This window comes from Bombus vosnesenskii, unplaced genomic scaffold (assembly GCF_011952255.1).
Source record: "Bombus vosnesenskii isolate JDL3184/JDL3185 unplaced genomic scaffold, Bvos_JDL3184-5_v1.1 scf7180000014816, whole genome shotgun sequence".
Taxonomy (NCBI): domain Eukaryota; kingdom Metazoa; phylum Arthropoda; class Insecta; order Hymenoptera; family Apidae; genus Bombus; species Bombus vosnesenskii.
Genome location: NW_022883662.1, coordinates 523,656 through 546,771, shown reverse-complemented (window position 1 = coordinate 546,771; position 23,116 = coordinate 523,656). Strand labels below are relative to the sequence as shown.

The 23,116-nt window shown below is 31.0% G+C and overlaps 1 protein-coding gene across 7 annotated transcripts in view; it reads right to left on the bottom strand.

The window, feature by feature from the left end:
* Positions 1–23,116, bottom strand: part of LOC117240582 (protein scalloped) — a 341,268-nt gene that overhangs the window by 231,995 nt on the left and 86,157 nt on the right. The gene's annotated exons all lie outside the window — the stretch shown is intronic.

Below are 23,116 nucleotides of genomic sequence, written 5' to 3'. Positions count from 1 at the left end.
GAAAATACATCAAGGTTCTCGAATTTAAACGAATTGACTTTTAAGTAGCAGTTATTCAAAATGAATACCTCGAAAAGGTAGTGTTTATTGGAATATCAATAATAAAGAGAATTTATTTGGTGAATAAAATGAAATTCATTTAAGCGATCAAATACTTGAAAATTGAATATTCTGTTCAACTTAATCAGATAATCATAAAATGATTACAATATTTCAAAACTGCGTTCGAAACTAACAAATATAATAAATTTAATAAAACAATTTTTATTTTGTAATCTACCATTTCTAAAAGCTAAACGCAATATAAGATAAAATCATCTGGAAGACCGCTATATATAATTCAGAAATCCAGAGAAATCGCCTAAGGTGTCCGACCAGGCACGTCTTCTGCTCCTTTAACATCAGAAGAACTGTTGCTTCTTCAAAGGTTAACACCCTATATCCCATTAAGGAAGAAGCAATGATAAACAGAAGGCTAACAGCTAACTCAAAGAAGCTAGATAAGAGCCCTTCACACGAAAAGCTTGAATTTTAGATCAGAAGAAGGTGACGTTTAATTCCTTGGACATTTCCAGACCTTCAAAATTTTCACGTATGTATGTTAATACTAATACTGCTACGATAAAAAAGATTACACCAAAGATCGTCTTTTATAATTATAATGATTATATAGTTGTTATTATATGGTATAATAATTTTGAGCATTTATGATTATTACATAATTTAATTCATATTTTGCTGCGTTGAAAATTTCTGTCGCACTGATAAAACGTTTATAAAATAATATAAAAATAATAGTCTCTATTTATATCTTTTATAGGAAATATAGGAAATGTACATATTTAAGAAGAGGTTAATTATTTTGTTAGAAAAATGGATAGGACCTTTCTCACAACGGCGACAAAGAATTGTTTATCGAAATTTTTGGTCCTCCCATATTTACTCTGCAATTTGGTATTATAATAATTCTAATTAATATTTTTGCATGTTCCAACAATCATATCATTATTAATGTTAGTCATTAGTCTTTTACTGGGAATTTGAAACTAAAAAAATGCACAGAATGTACATAATAAGAAAAATATATAAAATATCCAAAATATGGTACTTTCCACAATATTTGGTAGGTAAAACAATCTTTTCCCCTAGATTCAGTTTCTTTAATTATACATATCTATAAAGATATGACTTTATGTAAATATCGGTAACTATTCATAGTGTGGAAGTTTAATTATTCTGTGCAAAATTTAAGTTTGATGTCTAACTGACTCAAATAACTCTTATCTTATTATACGAAATGCTTTAAGTTCTACTTTTTCCTTTATTTTATTTTTATCCCCCTTTGACGAGGTTCGAAAGCACGGAGGAAAATTCAAGGAATCGCGGTTTATCTTATCCACGGTGAAATTTAAATCTAACCGTTCAGAGGAGGAGGCTGAGTTTCCTTTCCTCGCGAGAGAGTTGTCCCCGCGTAGGAGGTCCGCAAGGTGAGCAGATTGTCGGTTGGCTATCGGAAATATTTTCCAGCTCCGAGAATTTATTGGGCGTCTGTCCGGAAATATTTGAAAATTCCTTCGACGCTCGCTGCGAACCGACGATCATAGAACAGGGCCGTTCGGAGAAAGAGATGGCGGAAAATGGAAGAGGAAAAAAGGGAGGAAAAGCTTCTCTCGATCCACGATATTTTTCACACCTTAATTAGTAGTCTAATAGATCAGATTTCCGAAGCTGTAACAAGATACAAAATGTCCGAAATTGATTTGGTTTCAGAGATTATTTAAGATTACCTATGTATATTGACACATAATGATAGATTTTTAGATTTTCGTATACAATAATTCGTAAAAGTATTAGAATAATTATGGAAATCTTCTGTAAATATGTTACATGTATATTATACAAAATATTTTAAAATTTCATTAGCACTGGTGGATTATATCGATAGCTTTAACGTTTCGCAGTTCCAGCCACTTTCAACATTTTATAGTGACTGATTCATAGTCATTAGATAAATTCAATGGCCGTTCGTGATATGGTTATAATTATATATTTTTGCAATAAACGCAATTACGTTAATATATTTCAATTAAATTAATTCTTAATACGAAGGAATGCAAGTATTCTATATGCTGAAAATAAAGGAAATGCAACGGAAAATAAAGCTACGAAATACAACACATCGAGCTTCATTCAACCTCACATAAGACTTCAAAGGATAAAATGAGAAGACATTTATTGCAAACACGGTCCAGTTAGTCACGAAGGGCTACATACACTTACCGATTTATGACACTAAAACGCATTTTGTTACAAAATTATTTACACTTATATACCACAATGCAAAGTTACCTTTTGAATTTACTCACTGTATATCAAAGCAATCCTAAAAAAATTACAAAAATTAAAACATTTAACTCACAAATCTAAAGAACTTTTATTTTTAAAATGCATTTTTGGAAATTTTATAATATTTTATATAACATACTTGCATAATATATTTGTTAAATTTTTTTATGGTAGATATTCAAATACTTTCGTGAATTACTATAAATACATATATAATGAAATGTTTATACGTAGTAAACAAAGTTCGGATTGTATTTAAATGTCCTTGTTTAAATGCAACTATGAGTATAATTTATGTTATTTATTCTTTCGTTCAAACATTTGCTTTAAAAATGAGAAGTTGCATCACGCACTCTTCATTGCTATGATGCAATTTACGAAATCGTCTTTTGAGTTCATCTGTAATTATATTAAAAATTACAACATTTAAAATAAATTTTATAAAGTATGTTATAGAACATTATTAATCTAAATGTTTGGTTTATAAAAATCTTCAATTTATGAAATTTAAAGAAAATCAAGTTAAATTGGTTTATGTATTTCACAGTGTGATCAAATGTTACTCAAAGAAAATTTCTAAATAACGAAGGTACTTGAAATAAAACCAAAATCAAAATTTCAAATAATCATCGAAACTATCAATTCTACTAAATTCTACAATCCTACTAAATTCAATGTAGGTGTTTGATGTTTCAAATATTACGCTTATCGAAGCTGATATAAGGTTGATCTATCCACAACGCACGATAAATGAATAAGTAAAGAAAATCTTCGATAGATAGGAGGAAGGAATCGGATAAAAGTCATAAACGTACCTTTCTCGTGCGAGAAAGCCACGGAAGTTGTAAATTATCAAGAACAATAGCCTTAAACGTTCCTTGGTTACGATAAGACCGCGAGTTGAATCACGTCTTCTCAGACTCTGAATAACCACGTACTATTCGAAAATACGGCAACCGAGAAGAAGAATGCTGATTCTGGTGGTGTCGACAATTCTACGGAAAGCATCGAGTTTCGTGTCTCTGTCCCTTGATCTTGTAATTAGTTTTATGAAGATGTTGAAAAAGCACAAGGAATAAAACGTTCGTGTGGAAATAGTCTTCGTTTCTTTTTCACCTAGATCTTATGAATTTTGAAAAAATGTTTGTTCTCGTTTATAACTAAAGTAGAAAAGAAATATATACATATACATAAAATTTCTTTTTGCTATGTATTATCTAGCAATTATTTTGTTTGTCGTTGCCCGTGCGAAATTAGTTTAACTGACTATTACCAATATGAAATTGAAAAAAACATAATTTCTATTTAGATACCGGTCAAATATGATCGATTCGATAGAAATATGCGTGCATATATGTATAAGTTGCCAGTAATTTTAGTGTTAGAAAAAGAAAGAAAAAAGAGAAACGAATCTGACGATAGATCAAATTGATGACGTAAGTGGAAATGAAGAGAAACGAGAGAGACTCGATTGTCACGAGAGGGCATACCGCTCACGGTAATGTAAGGTGGCGGAATAGATTACGACCCTTCACCCTCGATAGTACTTCTCTTCTGTTGGGGACGGTCGCCGCCCTTATTGCGAAAGACCACGAGTTTATTGCGAACGACTGTGAGTCTCGTTCACCACGGTGCCGATTTATGGGGATATATAAGCACATACCACCGACAAATTTCCCCATAATCACGTGGTCCATTTCCTAACCCTCCGTTTTGTTACAATTTTCTCGCTTTCCTACTGGACATCCGTTCAACAGAATGTTTCCATGATTGTAATTGCATTTCCAGGATCGTTCTCTGATAGAAGGGAAACGAAGTTGATCTTGGCTGGATTTTCTTTTCGTTTGTGTTTTATTTGCTGGAAGTGAAATTAATCTTTGGGATCGCTTGTGAAACACATGTGCGCTTAACGGTCTCTGCGTGGCGTGATAGAGGAGTTTAATAGGCATGGCAATTTTACGTGATTATAGGTTTCATGTAACTGTAAAATATTTTGTGACCTTTTATAAATTACAAGGAAGAGAAGTGTTTGTAGATTTTATTTTCCAATTTCTTGAGATACTTTGTACACGTTTTGCTAGACGAGCAACTGCAATAGTATTGCAATATACACCTATCTTTACAAGTGTTTTTTACTAACATGATGTTATCAAAGTTGTTTCAAGAATGCAAAGATTCATGTCTTTAAATGTTTATTTAGGAACATATATGTACTATATACATACATATATGTATATTGCATATTTATAGAGAAACAAGGTAAATAAATTACTCGTTGATTATGTAGACAGATTTTGTATAAAAGTAACAACACTTGATGTGCTTTTTTAAAAAAAACCGCGTATGGACTTATTATTCGACAAATAATAATAGGAACATAATATTTACTGATTGCATGATTTTTTCGAACGTATTTATAGAATATGCCACAGGGTTCAACAGCCAAACTCTGTGTATTTACATGAGTATAAACAAGCAAAAAAGTTAATATAAACAGAGCTCCTTTAAACTATTATTAAAAGGTAATAATAAAAGGACCAAATTGAAAGATATTAACGACAGAAAATTAAATTCTGTAGGAAATTAAAAAAAAATACATATTTGTAACATGATCACTAGATTGTGAATATTTATATAGATTCATCATTTTACAAAACAAAATATGAAATATATATGAGTAATAAATAATACAATTGAGTAAAGGTTTATTTCACGTTAGTAAATAATACGAGTACATATTTTGCGTATTATACGCATTCTGTGATTTTTTGCATCTTCAACCCATCACTCTTTTCCCCTTTTGAAATTATGTATGTGGCTTCAAAACGATTCGTTTACGTTTTGAAAATTTGTATAAATTATTTAATAAAGAACTTCGTCTCATTTATTAGGAGAAATATTATCGAAGATAAACCTAAATGTTTAGATTTTAGTAGTATAGTTATTTTTTTTTTTTATTCTTTTGATACATTAGATTTTAATTGCTCTAATTGCTTTTATGGTTAACTTTTTTTTTATCTAACTACTTTTGCATTAAAAATTTATCTTATATTTTATTACGAATAAAAAATATGTTGAGCCTTTAAAATATGTAGACTCAGAAATACTAGGTGAAAAACTTGTATTTCGTTAGAACAGCGTGGCAAAAAGAATATTAAAATGTAGAAGCGTATACAACCTAGAAGCAAGATTATACGAAAATCCGCGAATTTTATAAACAGAAAGAAAAACGGTACTTAAGCATTTTTCAATTTACCACAATATAAATAATACTTAAATATTCTAGACTTTGATATAACACAACTTATTTTTATATGGAATTTTTATTATGGAAAATTTTGACTAAAATGTTTGACGTTCTTACAATTGTAAAACAAGTGAAATACCAAAGAAAATAAAAAAATTTTTCATTTGATATCACATTTTAATACAAACACTATACCTTACAAGTGCTAAAATTTGTAAAACAAATTAATCTTTTTAAATCCTAATAAAACTAAAGATTGTAATTTGAACTCACTCGTTAACCCATTTGTATCCAAGCGCGGATTAATCCGCGCACTGTGACTACTTTTTATTTCAGTCGTTAAGTATTCTTCAGATGTGAGAGTTCACGTTTGACCCGTTTGTCAGCATCTCGTATATTTGTATATCAGTTTATTGTATTGACCATTTTAAAGAATTCCATGAGAAATAATATGATTTAATTTCTTATTTCTTATTTTTTTTAAATAAATAATTTTTTCTTGTTTTCTCTGTTATAAAGAATGTAAGATGTGATGTTTGCGAAGTAATATTGTCTACCAATCGTTTTGAGCAGTAAATTTTCGATAAACTCCATGAAGAATTCGGATGTCATTTACTGCACCTACGACCGACCGCGCGCGGTGATAGGGACCAGTACTCTTAAGCAGAGCCATGATGCAAATGGGTTAATAACCTATTATAATGATAAACAATCAATTAAATAAAAATCCCGAGAAACATCATCTGTTTATCCAATTAAAATTATTTATTCAATAAACTAATGCATAATTATCTGGAAATAACATTTAATCAAATAAAATAATATATCAGTTTTCGAATATTGTATTTAGATAAATATTTCAGGCTATTTTTAGAATGTCTAATGCGTAAAAATTATAAATTCCAAAATAAATATCGTAAAAATTGAAAATTCTAAATTCTAAAGCGTAAGATAAAACAATGACAGTTCGAATATACAGATTTCTTCATATCGAGTTTCTCGCGTAACACAAAACGTGATGTTCACGTGGGGAGAGTGAAAAGAATGGTTTCTGTTTAAAAATGAATGCTGTTTCAACGCGGTAAATCGATAAATCCACAATGAGCACTGCCGTGTGACGACCCTGAACTACCCCCTTAGAATCACACTTGTTGCTCGGCACCCTTGATCCGTAAAGTCACCCCCTCTGGCCCGCTCTTTCACCCAATAGAAAACTCCAATATTAAAAGAATTTATGAAGCAATTCCTGATCTCGTTCATATGTACTTGAATGATGATTCTGGGACGAAAAGACTCAAGCCATTCCATTGATTCATTGTATTGGGATACAGAAAAATGAAAATTTTTCTGACTGTATAATCTACACTCGTATTTTGGATTCATTTATATTCCGAACTCGTTGATCAATTGGCGTTATCTGTCATTATAGTTGCATATGGATTTCATTGAACTTTACCCTTATAACTTTATAAATATATGAACTCTATCTAATAACAGAAGATGACTTTTATTTACTGCAAAAAATCACATTTTTTTTACACCTCACTATAAATTTAAGAAAATTCTCTATTGTATTATTTTATCGAATTATCTTGTTGAAATTGTTATTTCAATGTTATTCTGATCAATAATTTTATCATTATGGAATACACACACATGTTACACATAATTTTATTTATATTATCGCAAAATTTATTTGTTTATATTATCGCATGATTCTCAATAGTGTTATTATATGTACAATACGTTGTATGTACACCTACAGAGATTTTTTAAATTATATCAAATTTTTAGTTAGAGGATATTTTGCACCAATGAATTAATTTTTTTAATTCTGTAATGTCATATATAAGACTATTACGTTTTATCGAATTATATTATACCTTCATTTTCTATTATTTTTTCTCTATTATTTTCCTTTATTTTATTTAAATTCTAAACAATAACTGTAAGTAATAAACATAATTCCACAAGTTGTTATTAAAATTAACGTGTATACGATATTCAACTAATCACCCTTTTATAAATATTCAAGTTCTAGTATGAATTCTTCTTCAAATTTCCAGAAATTTTAAGAGTAGGTTTTGTCCTAACAGGGGTGGTTTTGTCCCATCGAAGGGCGAATTCTATTAAGCAAAACACGGTTCGCTCGTTGTCATCGTATTTCATTCTAATTCGAATCTTACGGGTCTACAACGTATATACGTGCTCCCCCATGCAACAGCCGAAGATGGATGCTTGGGGTGGTTTCTGGAATGGTAAATACGCTTCACTCCCCTTTCAACTATTGGCTCTTATCGCAACTCCCCCAACTGAATTGTTTTTCAAAAGAGAAACGCGAGCATAAAACCACCCATGATCGTTACCGATTCTATCTTTACTCGACTACCTTTATTAAAATAATCTCGTTGCTGTTTTCATTTCTTATGTTTTTACATGGTGAATTCCACTCTCTATTTCATATACACAGTTACTCACGAAAGTATTTCAGAATATTTATAATAGAAAAAAATGTCTTATGTATATATCACACGTCATATCAAATATTCTGGAATTTCATTGGCACTCTAGTGAGACTCGATTTTCATGAATATGTATATTTAAAAAAATTCAAAGCAACCTAAACATGTACATTGTACATACAATCAGTCAGAATTTTGTGTATTTGTATATCTTTTTATAAACGAACTTTGACACTCTGTCACAATACATACTATTTCTAATTACATACCAATACAATTACATATTATTAGTGTATTTCTAAAAGGGATTTAAAAAATGAAAAAATTTAACTTATGAAAATCTTGGCATATATATAAAATTACATCAGAAGTTGCAAAACCTTCGTGCATTTTATTTTATATTGTATTCTACTTAAGATTAATAAAGAATCATTTCTTCCTCATTTGCGCGTGATAATGAAAAGGTGATGAATTTATGCAGAAATATTCAATAACTTCTTTAAATATTCACGCCAATTAGATTCTATATTAAAGCAAATTACATACATATATGAAAAAGTTTTAAGAGGAGAAACTTAAAATTCATCATTTTGACAAAGTCGACAATTTGTTGAATCTTTGTAAAATATTTATCACTTCACTTTAATAAATTAGTGTTTCTGTTTTAATATAAATCAACATTAATTTTATGTAAATTGCTGCATATAGATAAAATATTCATCGTTGTCTATTAAATAATCGCAAAAAATTCTTCAACCTAATATTAGAATCCTACAGGACGATAAAAAAAGGAACGGTCTTTGATCTACATGTTTACGCATATCCGGAGAATAAGAGAGAGCATTGATTAAGAACAAGGCAGGCAGGCGTTTCTGTTCATCGATTCATCTCCGAAACCCTTTTTCTTTTACCCTCGACTTCACTCCGCTCTTCTCCTCGATTTCCACTATTGGCAGAGCGATAACTCGGTACGTCGACCATAAATCAAACTGCCAGAGTGTTTCACCTAGCCTCTCCTATAGCAAGCTTCCTCCGGCAGCTCCTTCATCCTGTGGCAAATGATCCGCGACCATTCATGCTTCTTTTATTTTGTTCTCCCTCCCCTCTTCTTCTTCTCTTTTTTATTCCCCCCCCCCCACTTTCGACCAACGTCGTCATGAAAAATAAATCCACTTTTCCGAGTTCTGACACTTTGCTAAATTACTTGATCCCCTTTTGTATTGTTGCACAGAGCGTTTCCGGATCAACATGATATATCGACACATTGGGAAAATGTCGTGAAAATGTATATATACGCTCCTTGTTTCCAATATTTTGGAAGAGTGAAGCGTTTAATTGTTCGAGATTTAAATCCGTTTTGGTGTTATCATATATCATTTTTTATTATCTTTTACTGCTATTACTATCTTATTATAAAAGAAATTTATTGTAAGTGCATATTATTTTTAATTCATTCGTCGTTAATCCATTACGTGTATACATAACTAGGTACTATATAATACCGACTGATTATATATTATTGATCTATAACGTTAGATATTGATAGCATATTTAACGAAGTAAACAAATTCTTAAAAACATCTTCGTCCGACACAATATCCGTACAACATTAACTTTCAAATAGTATCGACGAATTATAGACGACTATTAATCATTCATGACAGATTGCTAAAATTTTGGATATCTAAGATTATTTTTTGCTTTATTTTTTCCGTGATAAGGATCAGTGGTAGAATAAGAACAGATTAAAAATTTCAAAATTAAATATTTTTGTACTTCAATCGTGCTCTCGTTTTAGTAACTAGGAAGCATTTGTAATATAGTCCAATTTATAAATAATCCAGAAACGGAAATTCATGCACGTCAATAAGAATCTTTTCTTATTGTGTTCAAAGTCGAGGAATTTTTTAATATTAGAACAATAAAATTGGGTCGAAAATGACCGAAATGGTTAAATTGTTATAGTCCTGAATGGTCCAATGGTACCAATTAACAGTTAAACACAGTTAACCAAAGCTTCAGTTGCAATTACAAATCGCAAGAACTCCATTCATGTGACACTCTTTGCCTCCCAAACAATCTATCACCTTTTCACGCAACTCCCGCAGCGGTTTCCGCTATAATATTTACGACTGGTAATTTTCTAGCAATTACCACGAGTGTCACACAGTGGACTCATTTAAGCGCTCCACCGTCTCATTCGTCACTCTTCTTCCTTTATATCCTCGCGTAACGTTCGTCACTACGCAACGCTACGAAAATTGCTATCATTACGAAAGAAAAAGAACAGAGCCATACTCGTAATCACGGGAACAATTAAATTAGACCTCAAACAAGCAGCCAACAGTGTTTAATGCCTGTGATTCGCCGGCGAATTTTAATTGCACCGCTGTCAACCGAAGAGAACCAATCCTCATTGGATCAATACCGTTTAAACAGTAAAACTAGCCCGTTAGAAAACCGTGTACATATTGCCGTCAATGAAGCGAATCACATTGGAAGAAATTTTATTTGAAATGAAAATACAACTTAATGTTTTGAAATAACGAATCACTTTAATTATTTTGTTAGTTTTATGATAGAAGTAGTGTAGTTGAAGTAACTCTATCTTGTGCGAAGATTAAACAGTTTCAGTTCAATCATTCATAGAAAATAATTAATAATTTAGATTTCAATATTAATTTGAATTCTAAATGACGTATTTTGTATACATTTGAGACGTAAGTAAACTACGAGTGTTCATGTAAATTCATATTTTCCATTTCTATTTTGAAATAGAAATTTCTTCTATCTACCACTAAATGTTATAAGGAGTGTTATATATTGGATACTGCATATATTTTTCCGTATTATATATTTTTGCATCTTTAAACTTCCTACAAATGCGTAAACTTTCATAATTAAATCATAAATAGACCCACATTATTTTGCCTGTTAAGAATAGATAAATTTATGAAATACGAGTTACCGTTTTGAGAATATTGCAGAAACATTGCTCGACCCATTATCAAAATGTTATTTTATCTTCATAATGTGACTAGTAAATGCGGTTATGTTGGTCTACCTAATTCGAATGAAACTACTACATTGCGCAAAAGCGAGATATCATGCAAGATACAGTTGAATCAATTAATTTACCACACATACCTCCGCTTATTTTTCTTTATCTAATTTCAACTTTGTACCATTTATTAATTGTACATAGAAAGTAAATAAAGCTAATAGAGGCAAAGAAGAAAACCTGAACATTCTTTTTTGAAGGAGAACCTAAATTCATAGATTTATCAACTTATCTCATATTTATTAGACTTAGACTTATCACCACTAATTCGGCTACTAAATATGGACAAAATTGTTGATAGACTTTACATTTTTGGTAGTATTTGTTACTTTCATAAGACTTGCATTCAAAGTATGTACAAGTGAAAAAAGAAAAGTGAAGTTGATCGGTACGACTTCCGAGAGGCCTGTATAGTGTATACAATCAATCGCGGTGCAATAACTGGATGCTTCAATTTACAACCTCGTTACGTTTCTTCTAAAGACTTATACCGTTTCTCTTCGGTTAATATCCGTCTGTTTCCCGATGCGTGCTGCACCTTGAACTTTGTACCGAGTCTCGACCGAATGAATTATCTTTTCCGCGTGCAATTTCACGCAGGTGCATGCCACGCGATCTCGTTGCTGCCTCGACGCACGTTGTTGCAAACAGCAAAGGAGAGAGGGAGGAAGAAAGGGGATCGTGTTCCGTGATTCTCGATGAGAAATCGTATACTCTTTCACATTGCTGCACGAGCTCCGTTCGCTCATTGCGCTTCGATGTCGACGAGATAAATAGAAATTCGTTTTTAGTGGAGCTGCCCGAGAGTTCAGACGAGGGTCTAATAAAGTGGTTGCGAGATTTTAGTTTGTACTGTTAGATGGAATTACATATTGGTTTATAGTAACGGTAAAACGGGTGGGTTGGTGAGAACAGATTACATGAAACGGTTATTGAAACGTGAATTTTTAGTTTCGTGTACACTTTTTCTTTTTACTACCATGTTGATCGTTCGTTAAAATTTGCCTTGAAAATATTTAAACACTTGCAGAAACCATTTACGAATACATCATATGTATTATATAAAAATTTCAACAGAGAGAAAATTTAAGCTGAAAGCTATACGTATTTGAAAATTCTATTTTATTTTCATTTTCCTATGTTTTACTTTTTTTATTTATAAATATATTATTCTGAAAAAAGACATAGTTTTCAGCTTTGCTATCATTAACGTAACATTTTAATCGTTCAAAAGTCACATTGACCAAAAATAAAAAAGTACAGAATACAATAGTTTGATGATGTTACAAACCCTGATATTTTCAAATTTATCTTACAATTTACAATAATATAGTAATAATTAAAATAATACTAAGTAATAATTTACGGTTAACCATAAAAGTCTACATACGCTACTTAAATATAAAATAAATTTAGTAAATACTTATATTCAGCCATACGAACTTTTTCAACGTGTTCAGGGGCATATTGCTAAAGTGTAACACAGTTTATTCAGATTTATCTTTATTAAGGAAAAAGAAGTAAGAAAATATAAAGTACAACACTACAAGAATTACATACACTTGATATGTTTATATGTACGTATCATATCTCGTGTCTCCCCATACGTAAACATCAATAATGGTCGTCCTATCTCCTTGCTATTGAAAAAATTAAAATTTTTACTTGTATTCACGGTCTAATCATAATCATCATTTAATTTTAACAAAATATTATATCGCATTTATACACTTTTTCTCCGGCAATGTTATAACACACTCATATTATTGAAAATTGTTTAGTCTGCGGAATTTATGTTTATTACTTTAATCACTCTAAAATATTTAGTAACGTAGATCACTGAGGACCACCATGGTAGTGAACGTATTAAAATAAAATAATAAACAAGTTCTCAAATATTAATTGTTAAGTAATAAAGAATTATTAAAATGATTATACAGCTATTAATGACATAAATGTCCATCAATTTCCAAGGCCATGAAATAAACTAATCTTAAATATTTATCATCGGTATGTCAGATAGACATTACATAACTGTAATATTCACGATTCCCTTTTCTATAGCATTCATTAAGCACTTGGCAAATTTTCAGCTTTGACATGTCCGTTTGTTCGAATATTAAGTATCTTGCGACTCATCGATCAATGCTGTAGGATCTAGAAAATCATTCGCAAGAAATTGTTTCTATTCTGCTACTTCGAATATTACTAACCTGTTCTACCAACCACCTTATTTGTTACTTTCTATTTTACTGTCTCGCGAGATCGAACTGATGCTGTTGATAAAATTTTACAAGTTGCCAGTTACACATTTGTTCATAACACAAAAGAATTTTGTAATACGACAAAGTCTTACACTGATACAATATGCAGACCTGGAGCATTAGCTTTAGTTAGGACGTTAACTTAATCTCACAAAAATTTCCTTATACTTCTTCATAAACAAATTCTTTGCATCCACCGTCCCAAAAAATTACACAAAATTGTAATTAATTTTTTAATGATCATTCATTTTATCGATTCTATTGATCGTCATACAAAAAAGGTTAACTATTATAGTATTTGTAGCTTGTGACTTCTGAAATATCACTAACGATATTAATCCACTTCTTCCAATTAAAGTTCTATTGCAAATTCCAAAATTAGTAAAGAAGTTAACGAGAATTAAGGTCTGTAAACTTGGACAAATTGAAAAAGCACTCGCATAAGTCTGAGCACCACTGAAGACCACCTTGGAAAGTCAGACGGAGGCAGGGAACTCGTGCACGCAGAAACGAGCAAGAACGAACGACAGAAAAGCTAACAGAGGAGGGAGGGTTTAGGTTAGGATGCGCCAGGCCAGGAAATGCACTTGACGCAGCGTCGTCGCGGAGGATGAGTCATCGGAGATACGGAAAACCGGTTCGCCACGGTTATAAGCCTTTTCCCCTGGCAGTCAGCAGTCCCTCTCCTCTTCTCCTATTCTCTTTATCCGTTGGCGAGTTCTGCCACTCTTTCTTTCCTTCCCTCCCTTTTCTTCCGAGCAGTCAGCACTTCCCTGGCCTGCCTCCATCGGCTACCTCTCTGCCGCCACCTTGTGCCGCTGCTGCTGGCTCGTATAGCTGCGATAGTGGGATTAAAGGTGGATCTCGGCGTCGTCAATCGTCACTTTGTCACACCGCGTACGGTTCGTACCGTTTGCACACCGGGTGACCGAAAATAAACGGAACGTAATTGTTTTGTCAAGTTATAAAAAAAAGAAACAAAAGGAATAATAAAAATAATAGGCACGCCAATTGAAAAAACCTATTAATCCTATTGCGCATATAATATATAAGTCGAGAATATAAAAAAAATATCTATAATTTGAGAAAAATAATTTTTATATCATAGTGATACTATGTATGTACTTGGATTTTTTCGTAGATGTTTCATCTAAATGAAAGAGGAAAATTGTAGCGAAAAAAAGTTTTGAGCAAATTTTTGAAAATCTTTTTCATAATTACAATGAAAATTCAATTAGACTCAATGATGCAATTTTTCAAAATATATTATATATCAATTATCGTGTTAATGCAATTTCAAAACATATACACTTAAGGTTCTGTAACTTTCGAATTTATAAATCAAATTACGTAACCGAAATTGATACTTAAATAAACGATAAAACAAAATGTATTTTTTTGTTTTCTAATCTAATCTAACAAGAGGAATATTGAAAATTATCAAGTTCTTCATATTCACATCTTATATACCGTACACAATTTTCATTTAAGCGGCTTATGCCATTTTTCTCGTAACAATATAATATACGCAAAAGTCACTTCCATTATTAATTATTTCTCCTAGATTTGTTGCTTTAATTTTTTATATCTTATTAGAACGAAAATCTTTCATTTTAGCAATACAGATTAATCAATAGTTAATTAGATAACATTAAAAAGTTTAATAAAATTGTATTCTAAAAAATTCGCGAAAATTCGTATTTAAATATATTTTAATGAACTTGAAATAAAGTAGCGCTACCATAATCAGTTGTTGAAGTTCACTCCAGATAACAAAGTAAACAGGAAGAAAAATAAAGTGCCGCAACAATAAGACGATGATCATGCAATATACGATTCATAATTTTCATCGATATTTAACTTGTTTCTAAGTCTTAATTCGTTTAACCACTATATTCCTTACTTCATAATAACTTTCTCCTTCAAAGTAATATTCCTATATTTTTATACAACCAACACGTGTGTCTTTATGTTAATTAGCGGTAACTTCGTTTTATCCATGCAAATGATGTAATAGACATCATGTGTGAATGTATATATCAACCAGAAAAGACGTATAAAGTTGAATGTAATTATTATCGTCATTACTTATTGCTAACTTTTAAATAATCGATAAATTCATTTTCGATTGTGACGTTTAAAATTACAATATGTTACTCATATTGAAATGAACTTATGCCGGTTTTTCTTATTTCTATTTACTTTTTATTTTAAACAAAATTATCAGTGTTTAGATATTTCAAAATGTTTCTTAAAATAGTAATATCATTCCCTTTGAGATTTATATCATATATTACATATTATATATTTATCAAATTTATGTATTACGCACGCGCTGTTTATTTATTATTTATTTATTCATTATTCATTTATTGTAATATAACATATTATAATAAAAAGAGAATAGTAAACGTAAGCAATGCTACTACATTTTATATCGATAAAATCGATACAGAAATTATCTTCAAAAATTATTTGTCTAAAAGAGTAATAGGCATATTTGACAAATTATATTAATAATTCCATACTTCGAATTGTTGAAATCAATTTTTATTAATTTCAGATTTTTGTATCGTTTTACTATTGAATAAATTTATTTGAACTTTTATGAATTAATTTGGAATTTTACCAATTGTCAACTAATATGTAATTTACGTAACATGGAAGAGAAACGTAATCCCCTAATTCTATTGAACATCGCGTGAAATTCATATCATCCGTTAGCTACAAGATCATATAATCCGATTACTGTATCACTATAATTATATTAACCTTCGATAAAGATTTTCTTGTTGAACAATTTCCTGTAATTTTCAATTTTGCTACAATAATTTAACAAAAAAGTCTTACAGAATTTTTGTGATATTTTAAATAAAAGATAAGAATTTTCTCTTTTCATTTTATTTTTCTAAGAGAAGAAGGATTTTAATATGTAATTAAGTACGATTATGTATAAATTTGTAAATTTAGAATAGCATTATTTCAATACTTTTTAACATTAAGAAATTTGGCTTCTCTAACACTATTTATTTTTACTGTTCATTTAGATCATCTTTTTATATTATTATTATTATTATTGGTTAGTCCGTGCCTTTCGGCTTTAGACGAACTTTCGGTTGATCATCTTTTTATATTTTTGTCATTATTTACTTTTTTACTATTTGTTTTTTTTATTAGAAAAGACTACAATAATTATTCCATGTTGCTTGTATGCTAACACTTATATCTGCAATATAATGCAAATTCTGAAAAATTCGCTTATGTACGTTATTTGTAGAGCATAGAATTTCGCTCTTGAGATTAAAATTATCGACTATTGGGAGATAACGAAGGTGGCTTCATATTATGTATAACGACCAATCGATTAAATTACTCGTTTCGGACTTTGTAAATTCGAACTAAACTCGAATCAATAATTTTCTAATTCAATATGCAGTAACCAACAATTAGTATGTAAGAACTGGAAATAAGAGAAATAACTGCTTAAAAATAATTGCACTGTGTGTCATAATTTCTTGTTGGTTTTATTAATTTCCATTAGTTATAAAATTATCAAATTAAAGTTAAGTACCTGTTTCACTAAATGAATGCATCGACTTATAATAAACAAAAGACAATTGGAAAAATATTCATGATGCTTATGTAATTTTAACTTTTGTACGCTGACATTTGTGTTGTTTGCATGATGCTTCAGTCAGATATAAGGAAAGTGAATAATCAATTTTTTTTCGTAACGATGAGCAATGCTTAGAATTAGTTTATCATAATGAATTCTCAAATCTGCTTATACATCTAATTTATTCTTGTGACTTCTTGAAACAGCAGTGTTAAATAAACAAGAATTGCATAAGGATCAAATATATAACTTATACCAATTTCACGTTATTTTCTTAACTATTTAAGTACCTATATTGTTTTCATTAAGTCGCATTATTTTTAATAATAATGTTAAATGAATGAAAATTAAAAAGTTCAAATATATCACTGTTTGTATTTTGCCAACTAATTTTTTATAAACAGGAATGTGATTTACTTTTAGAATTATTTAGTGCGTTCGTACGTATCATTAAATGTCTGCTATCTTATGGGCCAATTTCAATAAAGCCAATATTTGTATGAATTTTTCATGAGTTGAGAATCTGAATAATTAGCAGAGCAAAAAAACTCATTAAGCAGTGCTCAGAGTCTATTACTAAATAAATATATAATTATATAAAGAATGATGTAAAATAGATGTAACAAAAATTTTATACAATTTATTCGTATAATTAAATTTTATAAACAGATACAGTTTCTTTCTTTTTCATGTTTTCTTATTGTTGTTCTTTTTTTATAAAACATAATTTATTCTCTTAATTAACAATTGGAAGATTATCAAGACAATCAAAATTCTAAAAGGCATTTTTTAATTTTGTTACAAATACCTTAGAATATTTATCTGAAGATTTTACAATACTATATAAAACCTCTAACTTCATATAGCATTAAATAATACTAGTAGAAATACAGAATAGAAAATTTCGTACGTAACAGTAAAATCTTGCAAAGCGACTCTAATATAGTCAGTGTAGATTTGCATGACTTCACATGTATATTTTAAACGTACGTAAAATATTTCAATCGATTTGAGAAAACTGAAGTCATTAACAGTGAATAAAGTAGAAATAGTGGAATAAAGATATAAGAAATGAGTAAAACGAAGGATTTGGTATAGTTAAACCAGCCTATAAACTATATCAAGTATTCAAAAGATACCATTACGATAACTTTTACTACGAAAATACGTATTTTATATTTTCCGACGGTATTCATTTATGTCATTAATTATTGACGAGTATATGAAGAGTACACAATACTTTTAACATGTCGTCACAAAACGAAATCTAGGATTTCTATCTACGATTTAAATCAAGAGATTGAGGAGATCATGGCACTGGTCCACTTCGTCCAGACCATCTTTCACTAAGAGTGTTATTTAGATATTATCGAACGTTGAAAGCAAAATGAGCTGGGTTTCCATTGTGCATACACCATTGTTCTAATCTTTCACTGAAATTCATGGGTGATATTAACGGTAATACAAATTACCGTACGTAAAACAAATTGTGGATTCGATGCACGCTCTATGAGAATCTACTGCGAAAACTCTGCTCTCGGTGGATACTTTGATGGAACGAGAGCCTGCACTCGTTGTATATGATACGGATACAATAATTATTGTATATGAAGAATTTTCATCACAGCACGCTGACTAATTCCCACTGATGCTGAAATTCTCTTCTACTACATATTCCTAGATTTTCTTTAACTGTCTTTGAGACGCAGATCTCCTGAGTAACAATTGAAGCAAACGTAAGCCTTTCCGAACGAATGTCGTGTTTCAAATGAACCGATTTCGCAAAGGCGTTGATGAAGTTTCTTAAACAAAGTGTGGAGATGGTATCTTTTAATTTGGATATCTTTCCGCGTAAATAGCACAATAATAAGTTTTCGTGCTACTATAGTGCGACCATTGGCAATTCCATAGATGTAACGCATATCTGCCGTTTCTTGATTACGATAATACGATGTCATTTTTACCGCATTGAAACAATTTTGTATTAGCTCTGTAACTGTTCGCTAATCACGAAGAGGTGTGTAACTAAATATCTCTATCTCTAACGACGCCGCGTTTCATAACAAAATAGTCCTGCGTTATGACACATGCATAGACTAGAAAGATAGATAATCCACTGCTTCCATGCGGTACAATAACTCCTGAAGCGAGAAAGTTATTTGCTTTAACCGAAACAAAAAATTGTTCATAGCTTTGAAACTATATACCTTTTTCAACCTGTGTTTACTGGAATCTTTTTCGTCATTTCACAAGTACTATCTATCCTAAAGTTAAGAACCCTTTTTTTTTGTTTCGCCCTGTATAGTTGAGAAATCATGCATCTGTTATATTGATTTCATGAAAATATTATAAGCATACTGTATTTTATAGAGTATAGAAAGCATTGTGTGCATAGATAGTATACAATGTAAAGATATCAATTCTTACAGATTGTTTTTTAGAATAACACGATCTAACCTACAAAATGCTGGAGAACTATTATGAATTATATATAATGAAAAAAGCAAGATATGCATATGATATATGTGTACATTGTATGATATACAAATAAATACTATCATATTTGCCTGTAACAAAATTATTCAATAGTAAATTATTTAATAAGGTTAGGTATCGATCATTTTCCAGGGCAAATGATTAAAAACAAGTAATCTATCCTAATGTAAAAAATTAGAAGCGTCATAAATTTTGAAACCGCCGAGCGAAACTCGTGAAACATGGAAAGGTAATAGAAATGTATACTACAAATACTACTTATTATGCGATTAAATTATCTCAAAAAAACAGTAGATGATCTATTCCAAAATAATCATACTATAATCATCGTTCCGATATTCAAAGCGATTCCATTGCATTTTGTTCTAACTAAATACACGTCTCGGCATCGTCTACGTAGACGTCTTTAAACTCACAAAGCAACCGTTCCAAACCATCACCGGTAATTTATTCCGTTTTTAATTTTCTCCGTCGAGCCTCTGCTCGATGGAGCAACGTGGAGTTTCCACTCAAGGCCTTTTCCAACGAGATCGTGCCAGCCTCTGGTTTAATGACATTTGAAAGGGCCAGGAAAAAGGTCAAGATGCATCGATACAGCGCAGCTCAGGATTCGTGCCGACTTCACAAGATGAGCACAGAATCCGCCTCTGTCTCTTTCTCTCTCTCTCTCTCTTTCTTTCTCTCTCTCCTGATTTTACACGCAGCTCTACCTGTCCATCTCTTCTCTCTGGTTCGTTCTTTTCTCTCTGTCCTCGAATCGGTAAACCGGTGCAAAAGGTAGCAGGCAAGAAGTGAAACCGCGCTCGGGGAACGGCGATTTGTCGGCGAACAATAGAAGGTCAGTGCATTTCAGAACACGGCCGTGCAACAGAGCATCGCTCTTCGTTTAAGCAACCAGATGCAATGTACTGAGTTAGATGATTTTCCTTAAAGCAATTCACGTTCCGGCTACCGTGGATCGCGGATTTATTGATCGATATAGATCGATACGTTGGGACTCGTGTGATCCACGTGAAACTTTCAACCTACGATCTCGAGATTGTGACTGTAGATTGTATAATGTTTTTTCAGGGATATAGTGTTATGAGGTTAGAAAGTTTCGGATAAATTTAGATTTCCCCAATGTGAATCATTTAATATTTCAGTGATATATATAGAAAGAGGACAAAATTCAATTTAGTAGAAAACTTTTATTTCTTACTTCGTAATTAACAGAATCCCAGTCTACGAAATTCAGATTGACGAAAACCGTATTTGGTGCTCTGACGCTACTAAGTTTTCTGAGAAGTAATTTTAAGAAGTTAGGCAGATTTAGCTGAATTTTAGTAAATATATATATATTTGAAACTAGAATGGGATGGCACCTGTATTCATTTATGGAAATAAAAACACAATTTTTTTCTTTGTATTGATAACATGTGTCGCACATTCTTTCTGTGTTTCCTTACACCAGGGTTTTTTTATATGATAATTTACCAATTAGTAACATTAATGAATTGAAAACATGACAAATTACTTTGTTTTACTCTACACCGAACAAAATACTTCTTTGTTTTCTTTTTAAATACTTTTATTTACTTTTATGAAAAATTATTTATTTACTTTTCACAAGTATTTACTTATTTATTAAGATAGTATCTACCTTACATATAGATCATACATCAAGTACTTCTAACTTGTTAGATTTTTCAATTTAGTAGCATAAAAATGTATTGAACAACAACATTGAAAGGCTGTTTTGTAATCAAAATGTTCGAACAGATAAGAAAAACAAAATAAAATTTAGATAAGATTAATATTTCAAACTATAGATATAATTATACTAATGTTCTGAGAGAACCCATTAAAGTAACTCTTAATTGGGTATATAATACGTTAACTATACGATGAAGAGTTGAATTTTATCTTAACAAAAGCCTTGTTATAGATTCATTTCTGTAATGGAGTTAATGATTAAAATCTCATTAGAGAGTTATCTCAAAATACGTTAAAAATCCATCAATTTTAATTCGTGGCTTCTAGACACGATTTTTTTAGCCTTTTATTAGATAAAATACCAACCGATTCGCGCTAGCTGATTAAGCGATCGTCGACTACTAGCAAAACATTAATAGAATACACGTGTCAGTTGTGCCTGAAGGAATAATCTGCGTCACTGTTTTTCAAACTTCTTTGTCAGTGAATTACTGAGACATGCATATAGAGATCAGGACTTCAAAAATTGTAGATTACAGTAAAAATTATACGTAATTAATGTCACATACAAAAAACAGTTATAATGACTAATAATAAAAGCAATTATAAATAAAATTTGTCTAATAAATTAATAAACATCAACAAAAATTATATAAACACAGAGAGGTAAGCGTATTGCAGTTAACCAGAATCCAGGGCGCTCAGGATTCGAATATAATCCGAATATTCTACGATATTCGATATAATGCAATTTAGGCATTTAATACAATAGATTATTATAGCCAGCATGTAGCAACTACGCGCAAAATTCGAGCTAAATCGATGACCCAAATATCACAAGTTCCTCAGTCTCGCACGAAACAACACACTGTCGCAAAAATCGAACTCTCACTCGAGAAAGTGGCGAACCATTTCCCTTTATAACATCTTCCAGCTTGCTGTAGCAAACGTGGAAAGTATAGGGTAAGACACTTGAAACTACTATGTTGATTAATTTATAAAATTTACGTGATATAAAATGACATTTTGGCTAAGTATTTGATAGATTATAATAATTCTTTTTTTTTATTACTTAATATGAAACATAAAGATCATATGCTTAAGTTATCTTAACTTATTTTTTGTATAGAACATAAGTAAAGCCAGACATAAGCATTATTAGTTGCGCAATTATAAAAACTCACTTAAATTATAAACAGATCAATTTTAAAGAAATAAACAAAATTCTCTGCATCTACTGTTAGAAACGATAGGGATTTTTCAGTCAATCAAAATTGTTTGCAGAAACTGGTCCAACGAAAAACTTGGAACGAGAGGCTACCGATGGAACGATCTTGCGTCACTGGATACGAACCGAAAGGAGAAAGAACTCTATAACTTGTAGTAAGACGATCTCAGGCCATCGTCTACCTGAAGACGTGCCACAGGATTTATTGTCATGGACAAAAATTGACGTGTCCTGCTGGTCTCTAACACGCACCTGGAGATATAATAGCCATCTCGCCCATTAAGGATCAGGAAAGAGACTAAGAGATCTGGTTATGGAGACGGTTGGTGTACGAAAAGTTGAGAAGGTTAGGCTAAGATCGTCGTTAAGGGTGGTTAGGAGACGATGACGTGGATCCGACAAGAACGATTTTACTCTTTCGACATTCTACGTGACATACGTGTCATATCCTGAGAACGCCCATGGTCACAAAGCAGTGTTTCCCAACGTGAAACGTACACCACCATAAGGAAGCAATTTTGAATATTATGAGACAATTAAATTCGTTACTTTCGTCCATGTAATTAAATAAAGAATCATCTTTGTATTTTATACTACCTGGCGTTTCTTTTGTGTAACATTTTAACATGTTGTTATTTGTCTGATTAGCTAAAAATTGCCTACTATTAATTTAAATACACTGAATGCTTTGCCATAAATGT